This window comes from Aplidium turbinatum, chromosome 1 (genome assembly GCF_918807975.1).
Source record: "Aplidium turbinatum chromosome 1, kaAplTurb1.1, whole genome shotgun sequence".
Classification (NCBI taxonomy): Eukaryota; Metazoa; Chordata; class Ascidiacea; order Aplousobranchia; family Polyclinidae; genus Aplidium; species Aplidium turbinatum.
The window spans coordinates 6,281,057-6,286,480 of NC_137472.1; the positions used below are offsets into that span (position 1 = coordinate 6,281,057).

Consider the following 5,424-nt stretch of genomic DNA (forward strand, 5'->3'; position numbering starts at 1 on the left):
CTTTCACACCAACACAGTAGCACACTACCACCAGTTCTTTCAAGCACCATAGCTTAAGCGCAGTTACTGGAGCCCATTAATAAGTGGCTTATTATTGTACCACTTGACCTGTTTTTCTTGTAAAAGTAACTTGAATAAACTACAACAGTCAGTTTCTTGTGTTTTAACGTTAATGGATGCCACGTTTTTACGAAGATTCTAATAACTGGTAAACACGTATTCACAAGCAATTTTGTCCTTGTTAATGAAGCAACCTTGGTGATGTTTTCCACGACACGCTTCGTTGCACAGAGCTGCGGGAAAGGTTTATTTACCAGCATTGCCGAAAGCCAACTTGTGGAAAATGTGGTAGCCTACTGGTAATTGGAAAATTACCAGGTGCAAGAAATGTGCCTTGCAGCAAGAATAGGCTAACTGTAAAGACAATTTCAACAAAACGGCAATTTTAGTTTTTTGTTGCTTAGTTTGAAACGCAATACACTACTACTGCTCATATCTGGTCATATCTGCTCATATCTGCTCATATCTGCTCATATCTGCTCATATCTGCTTAAATAAATGTTCTACACGCGATCTAGAGTGATGTTATTCCTCTAATAGTATAGGTTTCCATTTCGAAACCTTCCATCATTACCGGTACAAACTTGTTTCCGTCGTTCTAATGTTTAACCCTATCTTAATACGAGCTGTTTTCGTACGCGGAAAGCACGTCACGGGCTATCTTTGCCCCGTTCTAATTAATCGCTAATAACGGGAGCTACGAAAATCACAGAACCAAAGTATTTTATAAGATAATAGCCATGTGTAGGATTGTGCGTACAGAAATTAAATTTTTTCCAACAAATTTATTAAAATAAAGTGTTTGGGATAAACAAAAAACGTCAGAAAGTCTGTTTATATTCTGATTTCCCGAAAATAGCTTTAAAATTGACGATTCGAATGCATATTTTTGAATTATAACATAGAACAATGCTACACTAAACATTATAGCACTAGCTATAATGTAGGCCACTGTCCATAGATACTTTTAACCCATTTACGCCGGTGTCCTTTTAGTTTTAACACTAGAATTACCGGGATTTTTTACACCCTAGAATTACCACGGTGTCCTATAGGACACCTTCAGTAATGCAGCGTTTTTCTGTCTAACTGCTAGTGTTTTAACTATTATTATGCATTATAAATGAAAGCAGTTTCCTCAGAAACGCATTTGCATGCAACTGGTATTGTTGAAAACCTATTTCGAACAAAAAAGCAAAAGAAATAAGCACTTTATGGGACACGGTTTAGCAATCATAGACTAGCCTACAGATGTAAAAGAAACATAAATGAGCACACTTGTGACCAGCCATATATATAATGCATCACAGTATCATTTGCAACACCCGCTGAGTTTCACAAAAACAACTTTTGAATCGTTTTGCGAACACTTTCCACGGGTAGGATTCTGACACTTGGAACACGGAAATGTCTTTGCATTGTTACAGCCTCTTCTATAGCATTTCCTGCGTTTTCTTGACCCAGGTGTCATGACAATAGTTGTGTTGTTTTGTAGTTGGTGGTACAAACATTCAATGAGCTCGAGTATAAAGTCTCTTCGTGATATACGGTTTCCAGTCGACTTTATAAAAAAAGGCACATGCGTTGATTGCCGCTATATCGAGATCGAGGATGTTACCCCATACAGCTAATGGCCACCTCCTGGAAACTGACCGCGTACTGTACAAACGAGCCATTTGATCAAAAACGTCGACGCCAACTTTGTTCTCATTGTAGAAACCGATCACACATGGATTTTGGGCAGCCGTGGTGGTGTCCACATCTGGCGTAGACTGTTGTTTAGCTTTTGGTTAGTATTTTATATACCGTAGGTTAGGGTTACCATATTTGAAAAAGCAAAATTCCGGACACTGCATGACTATTTTCATGAGACCATATATATGCGCTACCGAAATGCTAAAGCTACAAAAGTTGTACGATACTCATGCTAAAGCGCCAGCTACCGAAATGAAAAGTATTGTCTTCTGTCACGAGCAGAATCTCACACCAGGCAGGATAAGCACTCTCTAAATATAGCTACGGATAGTCACTGAAAAAAATCTCAACTTCAGAGTGAAAAATAATAATGAGAATTAGGTTGTGCCGAAAATAGAAGAACAGCAATTACAGTACATGCTTAAAACAAATTAAAGACACGCTTGTAAGTCAAGTCACTACAAATTTACTCTTCTGACCATGCATATTTTTCTGAAGATCTAATTCTCTTCAATAGGGCCTTGTGTGATTTCAAAAATGACAAAAATTCACTACAGCACATATCTTTGAAATTATATTGAAGAGTCAATATGCCTTTCATCGTCGCAACGCTCAACTTGTCTCTTTCTTTAGTCCACTGACTTTGCATCAGTGAAAAGACTCTCTCTACATTGGCATTGTGGGATGTAACAGCAAAGAAAAACTGTACAATCCTTAAAAATTCTGAGTGGCATGTGATGTTCGTAGACTGATCGAAATATTTGCACCATTTCTTATGCGTTGGCAATTTAATAAATTCTTCGTCCTGTAGGTAACTTTCCACAAACTGCTTCAAGTTACAGATTTGGTCAAAGCACTTTGCATCGTCCACATCAACCTCTTTACCAATCAGATATCCAAGGCAAGGCTCCACATCCTTGCAACTTGGTATCTCGTTCAAGGTCATCCATTTGAAACAAGCAAACTTTTCCACTGGTTTCATCCATTTGCACAGGTACCGTACTCTAAGCATCTCTCATAGAGGTTTGCAACTTCGGAAAGAAAATTGTTGTATGCATGTTCAAATCCCTCTTCTCTTTTTTCAACTAAAAGCCTTTTAACTTTCAAGAACATAAAGTTTTCATTTTTCCTTTCCACAAGTATCTTATAAACCAGCTCCAAATTTTCTAGCACTTCTGCAACGGAATTGTTTTCTCTCTCAACTACTTGAATACGTCCATGAAACACGGACATTAGCGAGTGCATATGCCAAAGGTATAACTCGCTCATTTCATTCTCAAAGAACCGTTTAATAACTATTGGTGGATGTTCTTGTGACCAAAAGTAGGACTTCAGGGGTGAAAACATTTCTAACAATCTTGAAATTCCAGGAAACAAGGAGAGCCAGCGAGTCTTGCTATGAGAGAGAAGTATCTTGTATTCACAATTTGCAAATTTACAGTAGGCCTATTCTTTCAGTTGTTCAGTTGTAATTGTGTAAATAGAAAAATATTGATATATCTTATTGATATTATTTTCAATATCGATGTTTATTCTTTCAGCCCCATGATGGATACAATTGTTCAAAACGTGTGCTAAACAGCCAACCCCAATCAATGATGGGTTTAACATTTTCTTTAACTTTGCAAACACATTGTTTCCTTGCTCATTACGCCGAAGTCCTCCAAACATAGTATTGCAGTTGTCTCCTGTAAATGCCACACATTTTTTCAAAAGCATCCTTTTTTCAAAGATCTTTTACATAAGTGGCTATTGTGTCGGCTGTCTCGTTTGCCTTGTTTGTAAACTCAATCAATTTTGATTGCAAACCACCTTTCCTCCAGTCAAAATATTGAATAATTACAGGAAATACTGTACTTTCAGTTCATTGTGATTGCTGCCATCTGTTGCAACGCCAAAATACGCGATATCGTTTTCTTCAAAACTTTTCAGAACAGCATCAATAGAATATTGCGCAAGCACGCTGGTAACAACTTTTTCTGTCTTTGTGCGGCCACTACTAAACTTCTTCGCTACATTAGAATCAGGGAAAATCTTTTTAAGTAAAGCAGATGTACAGTCCATGGACAAAAAGCTATGATGATGCTTAACAGCGTGAAATGCAAGAGTGCCTTCTCGAGATGCCATGACAGCACGAGAAAATGCAAGAGTGCCTTCTCGAGATGCCATGACAGCACGAGAAAATGCAAGAGTGCCATCATAAAATTCCGGACATTTGAGCATTTTTTTAAATTTCTCCCGGACGCAAAATTTAACCCTAAATTCCGGACATGTCCGGAATTTTCCGGACGGTATGGCAACCCTACCGTAGGTACTATAGTGTGTGAAATGTAAATTTAAAAACCTTGCTGTGGCTGTGTTACAAATCAAAGACTTGCTGTTGCGTAATAATGAGTTAGTTTCGACATGCAGCTATTGATAGCAAAAGAGATTTAGATTTAAAATAAGGTTATTAAGCCAATACAGTGCAAAATGTTTTCTGATGTCCTATAGGACACCGTGGTAATTGTAGGGTGTAAAATCAACAACGCGGTGTAATTTCTTGAAAAAATATTCTTGGAATTCGGGCAACACGGTAACATTGTGTCAACTAAATTTTGTTAAAAGTCAAGAAATTTCAGAAGAAAAGCTCTTAATCCGAAGCGGCAATTGCAGATTAAAGAAGACCCGGTGTCCTATAGGACACCTTGGTAATTCTAGTGTTCAAAGGACATCGTTTTGAATGCATCAGTATTGCATCATCTTATTTTGATTGAATCATTTTGGACTTGCTAGTAGTTGTTTAGGGTCTGTTTTGGAATTTGTTGATAAATATTTGAGAACAACGTACTTTTTCTGGATTTTGTGAAAGTTTGAAGATTGTTGAAAAATGAAAAGAGCCGGAAGAAGTGAAGTGAGGAGGAACATGCATGTTTTATTGCCTATTAGTAATAGATATGAATTATGTCTCTTCAAATTTTGACACTCAATAATATTGTGCTTCCTACTACACTCTAATTTGTGTAAGGTTTTGCTTCTTTTGTTTATTTATTTTGCTTCATATTTGTTGTTGCCTTTTAAAAGGACACCGGCCACATGGCCAATTTTTTTGGGTTGTTTGTAACAATGTCAAAGGATATTAAGCATTGTATAAAAGCAGCACATTGTGCCTATGGAAGACTTAACCATCGTGTTTTCAACAACCATGCTATATCTATCCGCACAAAAATTATGGTCCTCCGGGCAGTCGTTCTATCCACCCTTCTCTATGCTTGTGAAACCTGGACATTATACCGCCGTGACATCAAACGTCTTGAAAATTTCCAGTTGTGGAAACTAGGTCAAATGCTAGGTACTCGTTGGGAAGATTGTCTCACCAAAGATGCCATCCTTGATTGCGCTAGGTGCCCAGTTCAGAAGCCACCATATTGCAACACCACCTTGGCTGGACAGGACATGTCATGTGAATGGACCCAACGAGGCTTCCACGAATAATGCTTTATGGTGAACTAGAGACAGGAAAAAGACCCACCAGAAGACCAAAAATGAGATACGAAGATCAGCTGAAAGTCTTTCTCAACCATGCAAACATTGATCTGGATTCATGGGAAAAAATTGCTAGTGACAGATCACTCTGGAGAAAAAGATCTAGGGGAGGCACGGAAATGTTTGAAAAAAAGGATCAAGAAA

At 37.9% G+C, this 5,424-nt stretch overlaps 1 pseudogene; it reads right to left on the reverse strand.

The window, feature by feature from the left end:
- Nucleotides 1–3,000: 3,000 nt before the first annotated feature.
- Nucleotides 3,001–3,819, reverse strand: LOC145769687 (uncharacterized; annotated as a pseudogene).
- Between the last annotated feature and the right edge of the window lie 1,605 nt (nt 3,820–5,424).